At 40.7% G+C, this 22,500-nt stretch overlaps 1 protein-coding gene across 1 annotated transcript in view; it reads right to left on the bottom strand.

Annotated features, from left to right (window-relative positions):
- fam49al (family with sequence similarity 49 member A, like) overlaps positions 1–22,500 on the bottom strand; it is a 145,559-nt gene that overhangs the window by 54,371 nt on the left and 68,688 nt on the right.

The following is a 22,500-nucleotide window of genomic DNA, read 5'->3' as shown; positions in this document are numbered from 1 at the left end:
AGTTGTTATAGCTCATTTATTTTTACATTTTTTAAATTTGACCTTTATTTAACCAGGCAAGTCAGTTAAGAACACATTCTTATTTTCAATGACGGCCTGGGAACAGTGGGTTAACTGCCTGTTCAGGGGCAGAACAACAGATTTGTACCTTGTCAGCTCGGGGGTTTGAACTCGCAACCTTCCGGTTACTAGTCCAACGCTCTAACCACTAGGCTACCTCACACTACACACTAAACCCTCTAATCTAGTGTCTACTGTAACTATTGACTCTATCCATGGTGGCGTTGCGTCATACCAGGAAGAGAGCTAGAGAAAGAAAGAGATGGAGAATGGCTTTGCTAAACTGTTGCCAAGGAAACAAGCATGGCAACGGCGAGGCAGAGAACTTTCTGAGCTATTGATTAGCCTAACAACAACAAAACGCTAACCATATTTGTCTCCCAGCTGGACAGACAGAGAAGAAAGAGGTTGATAAAGAGGAATAAAGGGAAGAAGGAGAGAAGGAGATGGAGAAGGAGACGGAGAAGGAGACAGAGAAGGAGACAGAAAAGGAGAGAGAGGAAGATGAAAGGTGTGTGTTTAAAGGAGAAAGGTCTTCACAGTAAAAAAAAACTGGGTTAACCTTCACATAGAGAGAGGTGCACCCTGGGATATTATTAATCTCCCTCCTACTCTCTATTACTCTCTGTCTTTCTCTCTCTCTCTCTGTCTCCCTCCCTCTGTCTCTCTCTGTCTCTCTCTCTATCTCCCTCCCACTCTCTATTACTCTCTGTCTTTGTCTCCCTCTGTCTCTGTCTCCCTCCCACTCTCTATTACTCTCTCTGTCTCTCTGTCTCTATATTATTCTCTATGTCTCCCTCCCACTATTACCATCTCTGTCTCTCTCTTGCTCTCTTTCTCTCCCTCTTTCTTACGAACCCCCTCCCGCGCTGTCTCTCTCTCATCTAGTTAAAGTAAATATGAAGTGTATTTACAAATTTTTTTTTTCGGCAGCCTTTCTCAATAGCAAGGCTATGCTCACTGAGTCTGTACATAGTCAAAGCTTTCCTTAAGTTTGGGTCAGTCACAGTGGTCAGGTATTCTGCCGCTGTGTACTCTCTGTTCAGGGCCAGTCACAGTGGTCAGGTATTCTGCCGCTGTGTACTCTCTGTTCAGGGCTAAATAGCATTCTCATTGGCTCAGTTTGAAGCTCAACCGTCCCGTAAAAGGGTCCTCCTTAAAGGATCCTCCTCTTCTGAGGAGGAGAAGCGAGAAGGATCGGAGGACCAAGGTGCAGCGTGGTAGGTGTTCATGTCTTTTTAATAAACAAACAGAACACTGGAATAAAACAATAAACTATGTGAACAAAATGAAACAGTATGGCCCAAACACTCACACGGAAACAAACACCCACAAACCAAAAGTGAAATCCAGGCTACCTAAGTATGATTCTCAATCAGGGACAACAATTGACAGCTGCCTCTGATTGAGAACCATACCAGGCCGAACACAGAAACCAACATAGAAAAACAAACACAGACTGCCCACCCCAACCATACTAACACGCAGACAAAAACAAAGGAACTAAGGAACAGAACGTGACATCCACTCTTTAAAAAAAAAAACAATTATCCTGAAATGACAAACCCAAATCTAACTGCCTGTAGCTCAGGACCTGAGGCAAGGATATGCATGTTATTGATACCATTTGAAAGGAAACACTTTGAAGTTTGTGTAAATGTGAAAGAAATGTAGGAGAATATTACACATTAGATTTAGTAAAAGAATATACAAATATATATATTTTTTTTGTTGAAATCTTTGAAATGCAAAATGTATTACTCCACCCCAGGTACACTAGTTTTAGACTGATCCAATGAACCATTGCATTTCTGTAAACAAATAAATAAATGGATCTGGACTGCTAAAATGTTTCTAATTTGTTTATGAATAACTTTTCATGTTCAAAACTGTGCACTCTCCTCAAACAATATCATGGTATTATTTCACTGTAATAGCTACTGTAAATTGGACAGTGCAGTTAGATTAACAAGAATTTCATCTTTCCGCCAACACCAAATATGTCTATGTCCTGGGAAATGTTCTTGTTACTTACAACCTCATGCTAATCATATTAGCCTACGTTAGCTCAACCTCATGCTAATCATATTAGCCTGCGTTAGTTCAACCTCATGCTAATCATATTAGCCTACGTTAGTTCAACCTCATGCTAATCATATTAGCCTACGTTAGTTCAACCTCATGCTAATCATATTAGCCTACGTTAGTTCAACCTCATGCTAATCATATTAGCCTATGTTATCTCAACCTCATGCTAATCATATTAGCCTACGTTAGTTCAACCTCATGCTAATCATATTAGCCTACGTTAGCTCAACCTCATGCTAATCATATTAGACTACATTAGCTCAACCTCATGCTAATCATATTAGCCCACGTTAGCTCAACCTCATGCTAATCATATTAGCCTACGTTAGCTCAACCTCATGCTAATCATATTAGCCTACATTACTTCAACCTCATGCTAATCATATTAGCCTACGTTAGTTCAACCTCATGCTAATCATATTAGACTACATTAGCTCAACCTCATGCTAATCATATTAGCCTACGTTAGCTCAACCTCATGCTAATCGCATTAGCCTACATTAGCTCAACCTCATGCTAATCATATTAGCCTACGTTAGCTCAACCTCATGCTAATCACATTAGCCTACATTAGCTCAACCTCATGCTAATCATATTAGCCTACATTAGCTCAACCTCATGCTAATCATATTAGCCTACGTTAGCTCAACCTCATGCTAATCGCATTAGCCAACATTAGCTCAACCTCATGCTAATCATATTAGCCTACATTAGCTCAACCTCATGCTAATCATATTAGCCTACGTTAGCTCAACCTAATGCTAATCGCATTAGCCTAAATTAGCTCAACCTCATGCTAATCATATTAGCCTACATTAGCTCAACCTCATGCTAATCATATTAGCCTACGTTAGCTCAACCTCATGCTAATCTCATTAGCCTACGTTAGCTCAACCTCATGCTAATCATATTAGCCTACTTTAGCTCAACAGTCCCGTGGAAGGGACACCGATCTCCAAATAGTTTTTTAACATCATCCTCAGCAAGGACTGATCACCCCAATCCACAATACTGGAGACAAATTTGACCCCAATAACGACTGTGGGATTAAAGATTTTAATTATAGCGAATTGGAATTTGTAATACTCTAAAACACATCAGTACTGTAATACTCTAAACATATCAGTACTGTAATACTCTAAAACACATCAGTACTGTAATAGTCTAAAACACATCAGTACTGTAACACTCTAAAACACATCAGTACTGTAATACTCTAAAACACATCAGTACTGTAACACTCTAAAACACATCAGTACTGTAATACTCTAAAACACATCAGTACTGTAATACTCTAAAACACATCAGTACTGTAACACTCTAAAACACATCAGTACTGTAATAGTCTAAAACACATCAGTACTGTAATACTCTAAAACACATCAGTACTGTAATACTCTAAAACACATCAGTACTGTAACACTCTAAAACACATCAGTACTGTAATACTCTAAAACACATCAGTACTGTAATACTCTAAAACACATCAGTACTGTAATACTCTAAAACACATCAGTACTGTAATACTCTAAAACACATCAGTACTGTAATACTCTAAAACACATCAGTACTGTAATAGTCTAAAACACATCAGTACTGTAATACTCTAAAACACATCAGTACTGTAATACTCACACATCAGTACTGTAATACTCTAAAACACATCAGTACTGTAATTCTCTAAAACACATCAGTACTGTAATACTCTAAAACACATCAGTACTGTAATACTCTAAAACACATCAGTACTGTAATACTCACACATCAGTACTGTAATACTCTAAAACACATCAGTACTGTAATACTCTAAAACACATCAGTACTGTAATACCCCAGTATATCAGGAGGCTGTATTCCTACACCAACCAAAGAGCTTTGTTTTGATTCGTCATCGTTGACCCCATGGATTGATTTGATATTGCCCCCTCAGCATGCACACTGTCAATGTCAGAGGTTACGGGGGTCATGGCAGGGTCAGGAAGGGGGGGTCACGATAGGAGACAGGTAATGTAAAGGTTGTATACAGTACAGCCCTGTGGTCGAACTAATTGATACCGGTACTCTCAGGGCACCACATATTGAAGTAAGCTACGTGCATTTATCTCATAGGTCTATTCTTTGCTCACGTCTTCCATTGACATCAGTGCAATGATTCATGTGCATCAGAGGGAGTTCTGTGCTTGTCTTCCCAACGTGAACTGCAGAGCAACACTGAGGCTGCGTTTACACAGGCAGAACACTAAGGCTGCGTTTACACAGGCAGAACACTAAGGCTGCGTTTACACAGGCAGAACACTGAGGCTGCGTTTACACAGGCAGAACACTGAGGCTGCGTTTACACAGGCAGAACACTGAGGCTGCGTTTACACAGGCAGAACACTAAGGCTGCGTTTACACAGGCAGCACACTGAGGCTGCGTTTACACAGGCAGAACACTGAGGCTGCGTTTACACAGGCAGAACACTGAGGCTGCGTTTACACAGGCAGAACACTGAGGCTGCGTTTACACAGGCAGAACACTGAGGCTGCGTTTACACAGGCAGAACACTGAGGCTGCGTTTACACAGGCAGAACACACGGTAGGACTGACCTCAGATGATCTTTATAACCTCATTCCAATTGTCTCTTTATTTCTGATTTAGTGTACTGCTGTTGACCATGGCCGTAAAGGGCTCTAAGAAGGGAAAGGGGTGACATTTGGGATGCATGCTACCCCCCGGCCATCAGTATCCACAGCAATGAAACTCCGTTAGATATGGTATTTAATACACTCAGACGGACAACTGGAATAACAGTGCCTCACTATCCACACCATGACAATAACCACAAACCACCAAGTGGGATCTGTGTGAATGACTCTAAATAACCGTTACCGTAACAACACTAGAACAGTCCATGTCTCTATGACTACACTCTAAATAACAGTTACCGTAACAACACTAGAACAGTCCATGTCTCTATGACTACACTCTAAATAACAGTTACCGTAACAACACTAGAACAGTCCATGTCTCTATGACTACACTCTAAATAACAGGTAACAACACTAGAACAGTCCATGTCTCTATGACTACACTCTAAATAACAGTTACTATAACAACACTAGAACAGTCCATGTCTCTATGACTACACTCTAAATAACAGTTACGTAACAACACAGAACAGTCCATGTCTCTATGACTACATTCTAAATAACAGTTACTATAACAACACTAGAACAGTCCATGTCTCTATGACTACACTCTAAATAACAGTTACCGTAACAACACTAGAACAGTCCATGTCTCTATGACTACACTCTAAATAACAGTTACTATAACAACACTAGAACAGTCCATGTCTCTATGACTACACTAAATAACAGTTACTATAACAACACTAGAACAGTCCATGTCTCTATGACTACACTCTAAATAACAGTTACCGTAACAACACTAGAACAGTCCATGTCTCTTTGACTACACTCTAAATAACAGTTACCGTAACAACACTAGAACAGTCCATGTCTCTATGACTACACTCTAAATAACAGTTACTATAACAACACTAGAACAGTCCATGTCTCTATGACTACACTCTAAATAACAGTTACTATAACAACACTAGAACAGTCCATGTCTCTATGACTGCACTCTAAATAACAGTTACTATAACAACACTAGAACAGTCCATGTCTCTATGACTTCTAAATAACAATTACTATAACAACACTAGAACAGTCCATGTCTCTATGACTACACTCTAAATAACAGTTTATAACAACACTAGAACAGTCCATGTCTCTATGACTACACTCTAAATAACAGTTACCGTAACAACACTAGAACAGTCCATGTCTCTATGACTACACTCTAAATAACAGTTACCGTAACAACACTAGAACAGTCCATGTCTCTATGACTACACTCTAAATAACAGTTACTATAACAACACTAGAACAGTCCATGTCTCTTTGACTACACTCTAAATAACAATTACCGTAACAACACTAGAACAGTCCATGTCTCTATGACTACACTCTAAATAACAGTTACTATAACAACACTAGAACAGTCCATGTCTCTATGACTACACTCTAAATAACAGTTACTATAACAACACTAGAACAGTCCATGTCTCTATGACTACACTCTAAATAACAGTTACTATAACAACACTAGAACAGTCCATGTCTCTATGACTACACTCTAAATAACAGTTACCGTAACAACACTAGAACAGTCCATGTCTCTATGACTACACTCTAAATAACAGTTACCGTAACAACACTAGAACAGTCCATGTCTCTATGACTACACTCTAAATAACAGTTACCGTAACAACACTAGAACAGTCCATGTCTCTATGACTACACTCTAAATAACAGTTACTATAACAACACTAGAACAGTCCATGTCTCTTTGACTACACTCTAAATAACAGTTACCGTAACAACACTAGAACAGTCCATGTCTCTATGACTACACTCTAAATAACAGTTACTATAACAACACTAGAACAGTCCATGTCTCTATGACTACACTCTAAATAACAGTTACCGTAACAACACTAGAACAGTCCATGTCTCTATGACTACACTCTAAATAACAGTTACTATAACAACACTAGAACAGTCCATGTCTCTATGACTACACTCTAAATAACAGTTACCGTAACAACACTAGAACAGTCCATGTCTCTATGACTACACTCTAAATAACAGTTACTATAACAACACTAGAACAGTCCATGTCTCTATGACTACACTCTAAATAACAGTTACTATAACAACACTAGAACAGTCCATGTCTCTTTGACGACACTCTAAATAACAGTTACCGTAACAACACTAGAACAGTCCATGTCTATGACTACACACTAAATAACAGTTACTATAACAACACTAGAACAGTCCATGTCTCTATGACTACACTCTAAATAACAGTTACTATAACAACACTAGAACAGTCCATGTCTCTATGACTACACTCTAAATAACAGTTACTATACCAACACTAGAACAGTCCATGTCTCTATGACTACACTCTAAATAACAGTTACTATAACAACACTAGAACAGTCCATGTCTCTATGACTACACTCTAAATAACAGTTACTATAACAACACTAGAACAGTCCATGTCTCTATGACTACACTCTAAATAACAGTTACTATAACAACACTAGAACAGTCCATGTCTCTATGACTACACTCTAAATAACAGTTACTACACACACACACACACACACACACACACACACACACACACACACACACACACACACACACACACACACACACACACACACACACACACACACACACACACACACACACACACACACACACACACACACACACACACACACACACACACACACACACACACACACACACAACTGTGAATGCTGAGATGTGCTGGTAGAGATTGTGGATGCTGCTTGTGTCTCAGTGCTGTCAGAGATAGCTAGTCTAGCCTTCAATCATTCTGATCTACAACCATTAGAAGTTCATGAACAGGATTTGAATGACAATAGCACAGGGATGCCGGGCATCATATCTTGAGATCCCTCACACTGCTTTAATAAAGGGATGAAAGAGAAGAATAGAGACAGAGAGAGAGAGAGAGAGAGAGAGAGGAGAATGAGAAAGAAATAGAGACATGAAGGGAGAGAGAGAAAGAGTGACTGACCCAAAATTAAGGAAATACCACAGTGTGACATCACAGCAGCAAGATTTGTGACCTGTTTCCACTAGAAAAGGGGCAACCAGGGAAGAACAAACACCATTGTAAATACAAACCACATTTATGCTTATTTATTTTCCCTTGTGTACATTAACTATTTGCATATTATTACAACACTGTACGTATAAATAAATACTATGACATTTGAAATGTCTTTATTCTTTTGGAATTTCTGTGAGTGTAATGTTTACTCTTAGATTTTTTTATTTATTTCACAAAGAGTTTATTATATTTTTCACTTTGACAATGTAAACATATGTTTCCCGTGCTGATAAAGTTAAATTAGTATGGGACAGATGGAGACAAAGACAAAAGGAGAGAGAAGGACACAACACATCTGAGCTCAATGTATTCTCTAAGGCTACGGTTTCTCTATACGGTACAGTAAAGTTGTGTCATCACAACAATTATCTGGGTAAAATACGTAGAATGTATGCACACATGACTGTAAGTCGCTTTGGATAAAAGCGTCTGCTAAATGGCATATATTATTATATTATATTATTATTATATATTAAAATATTTTCTAGGAGCACTGGTGCTCCCAAATTAAATATCCAGGTCACACATTAACATATTTAGGAGTATATATATATACATTTTTCTTTAACCTTTATTTAACTAGTTAGATAAAGAACAAATGTAAACTAGTCAGTTAAAGAACACATTCTTCTTTTCAATGACGGTTTAGGAGCAATTTTCATTTATGTATTTTACAATGACAGGGAACATGTGGGTTAACTGCCTTGTTCAGGGGCAGAATGACAGCCTTCAAGGGAATATGTGGGTTAACTGCCTTGTTCAGGGGCAGAATGACAGCCTTCAAGGGAACATGTGGGTTAACTGCCTTGTTCAGGGGCAGAATGACATGGAACTGCCTTCAAGGGTGACAGCTTTCAAGGGAACATGTGGGTTAACTGCCTTGTTCAGGGGCAGAATGACAGATTTGTACCTTGTCAGCTCGGGGATTCCATCAAGCAATTTTCCGGTTACTAGTCCAATACGATACGATTGTTATTGTATCAATATTTGCGTGTAAATTAGTTCCATTACGGAATGTTTGGGAATCACTTCCTTTTTAGGTGGTTGTATAATTTAAACAGCTCTTTTCTGAATTCTGATCATTAGTGGGCATCGGCCTAAATCTGCTCTGCAGGCAATATTTGGAGTTCTACAATTGTACAAAGTGGATATTTTTTTCATATTTCTGTATGCAGAGTCTCAATTTGGTGCTTCTCCCATTTTTGTGAAGTCTTGGTTGGTGAGCGGACCCCAGATCTCACAGCCATAAAGGGCAATGCGTTCTATAACTGATTCAAGTATTTTTAGCCAGATCCTAATTGGTATGTCAAAATTTATGTTCCACTGATGGCATAGAAGGCCCTTCTTGCCTTGTCTCTCAGATCGTTCACAGCTTTGTGGAAGTTACCTGTGGCGCTGATGTTTAGGCCGAGGTATGTGAAGTGTTTTTGTGTGCTCTAGGGCAACGGTGTCTAAATGGAATTTGTATTTGTTGTCCTGGCGACTGGACCTTTTTTGGAAAATTATTTTGGTCTTACTGAGATTTGCTGTCAGTGCTGTCAGTACCCAGAATCTGTGCAGAAGATCTAGGTGCTGCTGTAGGCCCTCCTTGGTTGGTGACAGAAGCACCAGATCATCAGCAGACATTTGACTTCAGATTCTAGTAGGGTGAGGCCGGGTGCTGCAGACTGTTCTAGTGCCCTCACCAATTTGTTGATATATATGTTGAAGAGGGTGGGGCTTAAGCTGCATCCCTGTCTCACCCCACGGTCCTGTGGGAATTTTAACTGCACACTGGTTGTTTGTGTTCATGGATTTTATAATGTCGTATGTTTTTCCCCCAAAACCACTTTCCATCAATTTGTATAGCAGACCCTCATGCCAAATTGAGTCAAAGGCTTGAAATCATCAAAGCATGAGAAGACTTTGTCTTTGTTTTGGTTTGTTTGTATGTCAATTGTGCAGGGTGAATACATGGTCTGTCAGACGATAATTTGGTAAAAGGCCAATTTGACATTTGCTCAGTACATTGTTTTCACTGAGGAAATGTACGAGTCTGCTGTTAATGATAATGGTAAGAGTCTGCTGTTAATGATAATGCAGAGGATTTTCCAAAGGTTGCTGTTCCCCCGATAGTTATTGGGGTCAAATTTGTCTCCACTTTTGTGGATTGGGGAGATCAGTCCTTGGTTCCAAATATTGGCGAAGATGCCAGAGCTAAGGATGATGTTAAAGAGTTTTAGTACAGCCAATTGCAATATGTTGTCTGTATATTTGATAATTTCATTGAGGATACCATCAACACCACAGGCCTTTTTGGGTTGGAGTTTTTTTTGTTTGTCCTGTAGCTCATTCGATGTAATTGGAGAATCCAGTGGGTTTTGGAATCCAGTGGGTTCTGGTAGTCTTTAATAGTTGATTCTAAGATGTGTATTTCATCATGTAAATGTTTTTGCTCTTTATTCTTTGTTATAGAGCCAAAAAGATTGGAGAAGTGGTTTATCCATACATCTCTATTTTGGATAGATAATTCTTTGTGTTTTAGTGTTTTCCAATTTTCCCAGAAGTGGTTAGTCTATGGATTTGTTATTTTTCCGTAGTGTATTTCTGTATTGTTTTAATGATTCACCATAGTGAAGGCGTAGACTCAGGTTTTTCGGGTCTCTATGTTTTTGGTTGGACAGGTTTCTCAATTTCTTTCTTAGATTTTTGCATTCTTCATCAAACCATTTGTCATTGTTGTTCATTTTCTTCGGGTTTTATATTTTAGGATTTTTAGATTTGATAGTGAAGCTGAGAAGTCAAATATACTGTTAAGATTTTCTACTGCCAAGTTTACACCTTTGTCCAGGAAGTTGTCTAAAAGGGATTTAATTTGTTCTTGCCTAATTAGGTTTACAAACGATTTCCCTTCAAACTATAGCATTTCTTAATATTACTCAGTTCCTTTGGCTTTGATGCCTTATGATTGAGAATTGCTCTGTTTAAGTAGACTGTGATTTTGCTGTGATCTGATAGGGGTGTCAGTGGGCTGACTGTGAACGCTCTGAGAGACTCTGGGTTGAGGTCAGTGATAAAGTAGTCTACAGTACTACTGCCAAGAGATGAGCTATTGGTGTACCTACCGTAGGAGTCCCCTCGAAGCATACCATTGACTATGTACATTCCCAGCGTGCGACAGAGCTGGAGTTGTGACCCGTTTTTGTTGGTTATGTTGTCATAGTTGTGTCTAGGGGGGCATATGGGGGAGGGATTGCTGTCACCTCCGGGCAGGTGTTTGTCCCCCTGTGTGCTGAGAGTTTCAGGTTCTTGTCCAGTTCTGGCTTTTAGGTCGCCACAGACTAGTACATGTCCCTGGGCCTGGAAATGATTGATTTCCCCCTCCAGGATGGAGAAGCTGTCTTCATTAAAGTATGGGGATTCTAGTGGGGGGATATAGGTAGCACACAGGAGGAAATGTTTCTCTGTTAAGATCATTTCCTTTTCTATTTCTAGTTAAATGTAAAATGTTCCTGTTTTGATTAATTTAACGGAGTCAGTTAGGTCTGCTCTATACCAAATTAGCATACCCCCTGAGTCCCTTCCCTGTTTCACACCTGGTAGTTTGGTGGATGGGACTACCAGTTCTCTGTAACCTAGAGGGCAACCAGTGGGTCCGTCTCCTCTATACCAGGTTTCTTGTAGGATGACAATGTCTGTATTTCTGATATCTTTGATGAAGTCCAGGTTCCTGCTCTTTAGGCCAAAGGCAGATGACCTCAGGCCTTGGATATTCCAGGCTTTGTGTTCCATAAAGTGTCAAATATTGTTGGTCGTGTGGTTTGGCCTCAGGCCAGTAAGTGTGAGCAAAGCCTCCTGAGCATCTGGTACATGCCATTGGCTTGGGCTAGTGTAAGAGCGGGGGTTGGGCCTGTTTGCCCACTCACAACCAGAGCGTATTTGTGACTTCCATGTTGAGGCCCTCTTTGCAGTGGGTGGGGTGCATGGGGTGGGCAGGACGGGCAGGACGGGCATAGGTCTGATCTGAGGGGGCCTCAATAGGGTGTGGGCATGGTTGACTTGGGGGTGGGTTGATTGGTTCGGATGTGGCTGGTACTGCTGTGGTCTGGATGTAGGTCTTCTCGGCGTGGGTCCTCTATGTGTAGGTACAGCGGGGGGGTCCCGCAGGTCTGGGAGGGTGTCTCGCTAGTTCAGTCCATAAGGAGTACAATCTGTGTCTTGTGTATGTGGGTGTGTGTGGGGGGGGGCTGTCAGGGTGGCTGACAGGGGGGGTGCTCAGAGGGGGTGAGATCCCCTGGGCTTGGGGTTCTTCATTTGTCTGTTCTGCTGTGATGTCGACGCTATGTTCAGGGTCTGGGGTGGACCCTTCTGTTGTGGTATCGATACTTTTGTCGGGAGCTGAGGTAGGCTGTTCTGCTGGCTTCTCTGTGGGGGTGGCCACCTCTCTAGTGGGTTGTTCTGTCACACGCCATCCCCCTCACCCTCTCCTCCATCCCCCTCAACCTCTCCTCCAGCAGTCTGATCCTCTCCTCTAGTGCTCTGTTCTTCTCCTGCTCCTGCTTTTCATCCTGTTGAAGTTGTCTCACCACAGTCCAGAGTGCAGATATGTCTCTCTCCACCTCCAGCACTCCGGGTCTGGTTAACATGGTGTTGTTGTGCTGGACTGTTGTCTGGGTCTGGTTAAGAGGGTGTTGTTGTGCTGGACTGTTGTCTGGGTTGACTTTCCGCTGGGTGTGGCTCGCTCGTCTGTGGGGTTATATAATGTAGAGGTCTGGTCTGACCCGCTCGGGGTGGGGGTTTCTTTCTCAAGGGAGAGCTTCTCCTGCTGGGCTAATTCTTTGATTAGGTGAAAGTCCAGCTGAAACTGTTTGAGGTTGCCCTGTACCAATACTGTTCCAGACTCATAGAGATTTATATTAGCTGACTCAGAGTCCTCGTTGTCTAGTATCCTGAGTTTACACCCCTCGTTAACACCCCCCTCTCTTAACAGAGGGGTAATGTGCTAATATAGCACTGTGCCATGCCAGGGGAAGGTCGGTGTGGAAGATGAGGTTGCTGATGTTTCCATTTTTATAATAGTCAGCAAAAAAGTGTCTCTTGATTTTCCATAAGGAGTTTCATTTTGTAATCTTTTCTTGATTATTAATCATTCTTTACATAAACAGGGTACTGTATTTTAATTACCTCTGAACAGCGGGAGGGAGCTTCTCAGGCCTCTCCATTTGGTTGGGGTAGACTGTTTGACTCTCCTGCCACCTCTCACTTGACACGTCAGTGCTAATCGAAGTTGTTTCAAGCTTGGCAGCATTAATTTATCATTTTTTATTTTCACCATAATTTGCAAATAAAATTCAATAAAAAATCCTACAATGTGATTTTCTGGATTGTTTTCTTCTAATTTTGTCTGTCATAGTTGAAGTGTACCTATGATGAAAATTACAGGCCTCTCTCATCTTTTTAAGTGGGAGAACTTGCACAATTGGTGGCTGACTAAATACTTTTTTGCCCCACTGTATATGTCCTAGTGACATAGTGTTGTAGAGGGTAGTATCCTGTATATGTCCTGGTGACATAGTGTTGTAGAGGGTAGTATCCTGTATATGTCCTGGTGACATAGTGTTGTAGAGGGTAGTATCCTGTATATGTCCTGGTGACATAGTGTTGTAGAGGGTAGTATCCTGTATATGTCCTGGTGACATAGTGTTGTAGAGGGTAGTATCCTGTATATGTCCTAGTGACATAGTGTTGTAGAGGGTAGTATCCTGTATATGTCCTAGTGACATAGTGTTGTAGAGGGTAGTATCCTGTATATGTTCCTGACAAAAAAAATAAAAGTTTATCTAAATCTATATTTTTTCAGGAACATGCTGAAAAATGCAGGAGCTCATCTGATCATGACCTCTCTCTCACAGAAAAAATACAAATACATATAGAGAGAGAAAAGAAGTAGAGTAGAGGATAATAGATGTGGATTCACAAATGGCTAGTCTTTTGGCATAGATGGGAAGTGACATCAGTCACAGTGAGTTAAACCATCACTGTAGAGTAAACGGGAGATGGCAGGAGTTATTATCCATCACTGTAGAGTAAACGGGAGATGGCAGGAGTTATTAACCATCACTGTAGAGTAAACGGGAGATGCCAGGAGTTATTAACCATCACTGTAGAGTAAACGGGAGATGGCAGGAGTTATTAACCATCACTGTAGAGTAAACGGGAGATGGCAGGAGTTATTAACCATCACTGTAGAGTAAACGGGAGATGGCAGGAGTTATTAACCATCACTGTAGAGTAAAGGAGATGGCAGGAGTAACCATCACTGTAGAGTAAACGGGAGATGTTATAAACCATCACTGTAGAGTAAACGGGAGATGGCAGGAGTTATTAACCATCACTGTAGAGTAAACGGGAGATGGCAGGAGTTATTAACCATCACTGTAGAGTAAACTGGGAGATGGCAGGAGTTATTAAAACATCACTGTAGAGTAAACGGGAGATGGCAGGAGTTATTAACCATCACTGTATAAACGGGAGATGTTATTAACCATCACTGTAGAGTAAACGGGAGACAGGAGTTATTAACCATCACTGTAGAGTAAAGGAGATGGCAGGAGTTATTAACCATCACTGTAGAGTAAACGGAGATGGCAGGAGTTATTTACCATCACTAAACGGGAGATGGCAGGAGTTATTAACCATCACTGTAGAGTAAACGGGAGATGGCAGGAGTTATAACCATCACTGTAGAGTAAACGGGAGATGGCAGGAGTTATTAACCATCACTGTAGAGTAAACGGGAGATGGCAGGAGTTATTAACCATCACTGTAGAGTAAACGGGAGATGGCAGGAGTTATTAACCATCACTGTAGAGTAAATGGGAGATGGCAGGAGTTATTAAAACATCACTGTAGAGTAAACGGGAGATGGCAGGAGTTATTAACCATCACTGTAGAGTAAACGGGAGATGGCAGGAGTTATTAACCATCACTGTAGAGTAAACGGGAGATGGCAGGAGTTATTAACCATCACTGTAGAGTAAACGGGAGATGGCAGGAGTTATTAACCATCACTGTAGAGTAAACGGGAGATGGCAGGAGTTATTAACCATCACTGTAGAGTAAACGGGAGATGGCAGGAGTTATTAAAACATCACTTAGAGTAAACGGGAGATGGCATTAACCATCACTGTAGAGTAAACGGGAGATGGCAGGAGTTATTAACCATCACTGTAGAGTCACGGGAGATGGCAGGAGTTATTAACCATCACTGTAGAGTAAACGGGAGATGGCAGGAGTTATTAACCATCACTGTAGAGTAAACGGGAGATGGCAGGAGTTATTAACCATCACTGTAGAGTAAACGGGAGATGGCAGGAGTTATTAACCATCACTGTAGAGTAAACGGGAGATGGCAGGAGTTATTAACCATCACTGTAGAGTAAACGGGAGATGGCAGGAGTTATTAACCATCACTGTAGAGTAAACGGGAGATGTAAACGGAGATGGCAGGAGTTATTAACCATCACTGTAGAGTAAACGGGAGATGGCAGGAGTTATTAACCATCACTGTAGAGTAAACGGGAGATGGCAGGAGTTATTAACCATCACTGTAGAGTAAACGGGAGATGGCAGGAGTTATTAACCATCACTGTAGAGTAAACGGGAGATGGCAGGAGTTATTAACCATCACTGTAGAGTAAACGGGAGATGGCAGGAGTTATTAACCATCACTGTAGAGTAAACGGGAGATGGCAGGAGTTATTAACCATCACTGTAGAGTAAACGGGAGATGGCAGGAGTTATTAACCATCACTGTAGAGTAAACGGGAGATGGCAGGAGTTATTAACCATCACTGTAGAGTAAACGGGAGATGGCAGGAGTTATTAACCATCACTGTAGAGTAAACGGGAGATGGCAGGAGTTATTAACCATCACTGTAGAGGGAGATGGCAGGAGTTATTAACCATCACTGTAGAGTAAACGGGAGATGGCAGGAGTTATTAACCATCACTGTAGAGTAAACGGGAGATGGCAGGAGTTATTAACCATCACTGTAGAGTAAACGGGAGATGGCAGGAGTTATTAACCATCACTGTAGAGTAAACGGGAGATGGCAGGAGTTATTAACCATCACTGTAGAGTAAACGGGAGATGGCAGGAGTTATTAACCATCACTGTAGAGTAAACGGGAGATGGCAGGAGTTATTAACCATCACTGTAGAGTAAACGGGAGATGGCAGGAGTTATTAACCATCACTGTAGAGTAAACGGGAGATGGCAGGAGTTATTAACCATCACTGTAGAGTAAACGGGAGATGGCAGGAGTTATTAACCATCACTGTAGAGTAAACGGGAGATGGCAGGAGTTATTAACCATCACTGTAGAGTAAACGGGAGATGGCAGGAGTTATTAACCATCAAAGAGGGAGATGGCAGGAGTTATTAACCATCACTGTAGAGTAAACGGGAGATGGCAGGAGTTATTAACCATCACTGTAGAGTAAACGGGAGATGGCAGGAGTTATTAACCATCACTGTAGAGTAAACGGGAGATGGCAGGAGTTATTAACCATCACTGTAGAGTAAACGGGAGATGGCAGGAGTTATTAACCATCACTGTAGAGTATTAAATCACGGAGAGATGGCAGGAGTTATTAACCATCACTGTAGAGTAAACGGGAGATGGCAGGAGTTATTAACCATCACTGTAGAGTAAACGGGAGATGGCAGGAGTTATTAACCATCACTGTAGAGTAAACGGGAGATGGCAGGAGTTATTAACCATCACTGTAGAGTAAATGGGAGATGGCAGGAGTTATTAACCATCACTGTAGAGTAAACGGGAGATGGCAGGAGTTATTAACCATCACTGTAGAGTAAACGGGAGATGGCAGGAGTTAAAACATCTTATGTCTGGGGGCAGTATTGAGTAGTTTGGATGAACACGGTGCCCAGAGTAAACTGCCTGCTCCTCAGTCCCAGTTGCTAATATATGCATATTATTAGTATATTTGGATAGAAAACACTCTGAAGTTTCTAAAACTGTTTGAATGCTGTGTGTGAGTATAACAGAACTCATATGGCAGGCAGAAACCTGAGAAGAAATCCCAACTGGAAGTGGGAAATCTGAGGTTGGTAGTTTTTCAACTCATTCTCTATTGGTCATGTTGCACTTCCTATGGCTTCCACTAGTTGACAACCATCTTTAGAACCTTGTTTGACACTTCTACTGTTAAGTGGGGCCGAATCAGACGGGAATGAGTCAGAGGTCTGTCAGAATGCTTTGAGCTCGAGACAGTCGTTCACGTGAGAGGTAGCTCTCGTTCCATTGCTTTTCTACAGACTAAGGAATTCTCTGATTGGAACATTATTGAAGATTTGTCAAAAACATCCTAAAGATAGATTCTATACATCGTTTGACATGTTTCTACAGACTGTAATGGAACTTTTTGACAATTAGTCTGCATCTAGTGAACGCGCTTCGTGAGTTTTGATTTGTTTACCAAACGCGCTAACAAAAGAAGCTATTTGGACATAAATAATGGACATTATCGAACAAAACAAACATTTACCGTGGAACTGGGATTCCTGGGAGTGCATTATGATGAAGATCATCAAAGGTAAGTGAATATTTATAATGTTATTTCTGACTTCTGTTGACTGCACAATATGGCGGATATCTGTTTCGGTTGTTTGGTCTCTGAGCGTCGTACTCAGATTATTGCATGGTTTGCATTTTCAATAAAGCTTTTTTGAAATCTGACACAGCGGTTGCATTAAGGAGAAGTGTATCTAAAGTTCCATGTATAACACTTGTATTTTCATCTACATTTATAATGAGTATTTCGGTAAATTGATGTGGCTCTGCAAAATAGCGAAGACATCAAAACAATGAAATAACACATATGGAATCATGTAGTAACCAAAAAAGTGTTAAACAAATCAAAATACATTTTATATTTGAGATTCTTCAAAGTAGCTACCCTTTCCTTGATGACAGCTTTGCACACTCTTGGCATTCTCTCAACCAGCTTCATGAGGTAGTCATGTGGAATGCATTTCAATTAACTTCTTGCGTCGAGCCAACCCGGATCCGGGATCATGACTACAGCCTCAAGTCCATTACCATAACGCAACGTTAACTATTCATGTAAATCGCAAATGAAATGAAATCAATATGCTGGCTCTCATGCTTAGCCTTTTGTTAACAACACTGTCATCTCAGATTTTCTAAAATATGCTTCTCTACCATAGCAAAACTAGCATTTAGCATTTAGCGTTAGCATTTAGCATTAGCATTTAGCGTTAGCATCACCAGGCAACATTTTCACAAAAACCAGCAAAAACATTCAATAAATCATTTACCTTTGAAAAACTTCGGATGTTTTCAATGAGGAGACTCTCAGTTAGATAGCAAATGTTCAGTTTTCCTGATAGATTATTTGTGCAGGAGAAATCGGTCCGTTTTCTGCGTCAAAAAAAACACGAATATTCAGTTATAAAAACGCAGAACTTTTTCCAAAATAACTCCATAATATCGACTGAAACATGGCAAACGTTGTTTAGAATCAATCCTCAAGGTGTTTTTCTACATATCTCTTCAATGATGTATCGTTCCTGGAAGTGTGCTTCTCCCTCTGTATCGCATGGTAAAATGAGTGCTACTGAGAATTGCGCACCAATTTAGACAAAGGACACCAGGTGGACACCTGGCAAATGTAGTCTCTTATGGCCAATCTTCCAATGATATGCCTACAAATACGTCACAATGCTGCAGACATCTTGGACGAACGGCAGAGCGCATAAGCTCGTTCACAGCATATTCACAGCCATATAAGGAGATGATAGTAAAACAGAGCGTCAAAAATTCAGCTCATTTCCTGTTTGATGTTTCATCTTGGTTTCGCCTGTAGCATCAGTTCTGGGGCACTCACAGATAATATCTTTGCAGTTTTGAAAACGTCAGAGTGTTTTCTTTCCAAAGCTCTGGTACTTCCTGTAAAAAGCTCCACATTGATCTGGTACTTCCTGTATATAGCTCCACATTGATCTGGTACTTCCTGTATATAGCCTACACATTGATCTGGTACTTCCTGTATATAGCTCCACATTGATCTGGTATTTCCTGTATATAGCTCCACATTGATCTGGTACTTCCTGTATATAGCTCCACATTGATCTGGTACTTCCTGTATATGGCTCCACATTGATCTGGTACTTCCTGTATATAGCTCCACATTGATCTGGTACTTCCTGTATATGGCTCCACATTGATCTGGTACTTCCTGTATATAGCTCCACATCAATCTGGTACTTCCTGTATATAGCTCCACATCGATCTGGTACTTCCTTGATATGGTACTTCCTACAGATGCACAATCGAGAGCATCCTGTCGGACTGTATCACCGCCTGGTACGGCAACTGCTCCGCCCACAACCATAAGGCTCTCCAGAGGGTAGTGAGGTCTGCACAATGCATCACCGGGGGCAAACTACCTGTCCTCCAGGACACCTACACCACCCGATGTCACAGGAAGGCCATAAAGATCATCAAGGACAACAACCACCCGAGCCAATTGCTTGTTCATCCCGCTATCATCCAGAAGGCGAGGTCAGTACAGGTGCATCAAAGCTGGGACAGAGAGACTGAAAAACAGCTTCTATCTCAAGGCCATCAGACTGTTAAACAGCCACCACTAACATTGAGTGGCTGCTTCCAACACACTGACTCAACTCTAGCCACTTTAATAATGGGAATTGATGGAAATTGATGTAAAATATATCACTAGCCACTTTAAACAATGCTACTTAATATGATGTGTACATACCCTACATTATTCATCTCATATGTATGTGTATATACTGTACTATATCATCTACTGCATCTTTATGTAATACATGTATCACTAGCCACTTTAACTATGTCACTTTGTTTACATACCCTACATTACTCATCTCATATGTATATACTGTACTCGATACCATCTACTGCATCTTGCCTATGCCGTTCTGTACCATCACTCATTCATATCTTTAAGTACACATTCTTTATCCCTTATACACTTGTGTGTATAAGACAGTAGTTTTGGAATTGTTAGGTTAGATTACTCGTTGGTTATTACTGCATTGTCGGAACTAGAAGCACAAGCATTTCGCGACACTCGCATTAACATCTGCTAACCATGTGTATGTGACCAATAACATCTGCTAACCATGTGTATGTGACCATTAACATCTGCTAACCATGTGACCAATAACATCTGCTAACCATGTGTATGTGACCATTAACATCTGCTAACCATGTGTATGTGACCATTAACATCTGCTAACCATGTGTATGTGACCAATAACATCTGCTAACCATGTGTATGTGACCAATAACATCTGCTAACCATGTGTATGTGACCATTAACATCTGCTAACCATGTGTATGTGACCAATAACATCTGCTAACCATGTGTATGTGACCATTAACATCTGCTAACCATGTGTATGTGACCATTAACATCTGCTAACCATGTGTATGTGACCATTAACATCTGCTAACCATGTGACCAATAACATCTGCTAACCATGTGTATGTGACCATTAACATCTGCTAACCATGTGTATGTGACCATTAACATCTGCTAACCATGTGACCAATAACATCTGTTAACCATGTGACCAATAACATCTGCTAACTATGTGTATGTGACCATTAACATCTGCTAACCATGTGTATGTGACCAATAACATCTGCTAACCATGTGTATGTGACCATTAACATCTGCTAACCATGTGACCAATAACATCTGCTAACCATGTGCATGTGACAAATACATTTGATTTGATTTCCTGTGTATTTTATTCCTCTAGTATTATTTATATATTTTTTAAAACTGCATCGTTGGGAAGGGCTCATAAGCAAACATTTCACGCTAAAGTCTACACCCGTTGTACTCAGCGCGTGTGACAAATACAATTTGATTTGACACACGCACGCACGCACGCACGCACGCACGCACGCACGCACACACACACACACACACACACACACACACACACACACACACACACACACACACACACACACACACACACACACACACACACACACACACACACACACACACACACACACACACACACACACACACACACACACGTAATAGCCTCATGAAAAGGACAATTGCAAATAATCATGGTTCTTCATTGTGTTTCGCCCCTGCAGGGCTGACAAAGAAAAATGGAGAACGAGGTCTTGGATATTAAGGTCTTGGATATTTGAGCTACACTTGACCCCTACCGTGTAATGTCCTAAATTACGTTTCTGACTGACCGTGAAAAAACAAAGGAATTGAGTGAAAGTGATATCACTGTATAGAGCTGATTGCTGCATGCCTGTTTTCTTAGAAAATACGTAATTAATGCAGAAAGAGTGCTTTTATAGCCAAATTAAGGCAGAATAAGAGTATTTTTGTTGCTAAATTCTGGTGTTTTTGTAGAGATGACAGATTTGTGTATGTAATGGAAAACGCGTGATTTGTTGAGGAATATACTACCAGGCTTTGTTGAGTTGTATACTACCAGGCTTTGTTGAGTTGTATACTACCAGGCTTTGTTGAGTTATATACTACCAGGCTTTGTTGAGTTATATGCTACCAGGCTTTGTTGAGTTGTATACTACCAGGCTTTGTTGAGTTGTATACTACCAGGCTTTGTTGAGTTATATACTACCAGGCTTTGTTGAGTTGTATACTACCAGGCTTTGTTGAGTTATATGCTACCAGGCTTTTTGTTGTATACTACCAGGCTTTGTTGAGTTGTATACTACCAGGCTTTGTTGAGTTATATGCTACCAGGCTTTGTTGAGTTGTATACTACCAGGCTTTGTTGAGTTATATACTACCAGGCTTTGTTGAGTTATATACTACCAGGCTTTGTTGAGGAATATACTACCAGGCTTTGTTGAGTTGTATACTACCAGGCTTTGTTGAGTTATATGCTACCAGGCTTTGTTGAGTTGTATACTACCAGGCTTTGTTGAGTTATATACTACCAGGCTTTGTTGAGTTATATACTACCAGGCTTTGTTGAGGAATATACTACCAGGCTTTGTTGAGGAATATACTACCAGGCTTTGTTGAGTTGTATCCTACCAGGCTTTGTTGAGGAATATGTTACCAGGCTTTGTTGAGTTGTATACTTCCAGGCTTTGTTGAGTTATATACTACCAGGCTTTGTTGAGTTATATGCTACCAGGCTTTGTTGAGGAATATCCTACCAGGCTTTGTTGAGTTGTATGCTACCAGGCTTTGTTGAGTTATATGCTACCAGGCTTTGTTGAGGAATATACTACCAGGCTTTGTTGAGTTATATACTACCAGGCTTTGTTGAGGAATATGTTACCAGGCTTTGTTGAGTTGTATACTTCCAGGCTTTGTTGAGTTATATACTACCAGGCTTTGTTGAGTTATATGCTACCAGGCTTTGTTGAGGAATATCCTACCAGGCTTTGTTGAGTTGTATGCTACCAGGCTTTGTTGAGTTATATGCTACCAGGCTTTGTTGAGGAATATACTACCAGGCCTTGTTGAGGAATATCCTACCAGGCTTTGTTGA

Source organism: Oncorhynchus keta, chromosome 20 (genome assembly GCF_023373465.1).
Source record: "Oncorhynchus keta strain PuntledgeMale-10-30-2019 chromosome 20, Oket_V2, whole genome shotgun sequence".
Taxonomy (NCBI): domain Eukaryota; kingdom Metazoa; phylum Chordata; class Actinopteri; order Salmoniformes; family Salmonidae; genus Oncorhynchus; species Oncorhynchus keta.
This window is presented reverse-complemented; position numbering and strand designations above follow the sequence as displayed.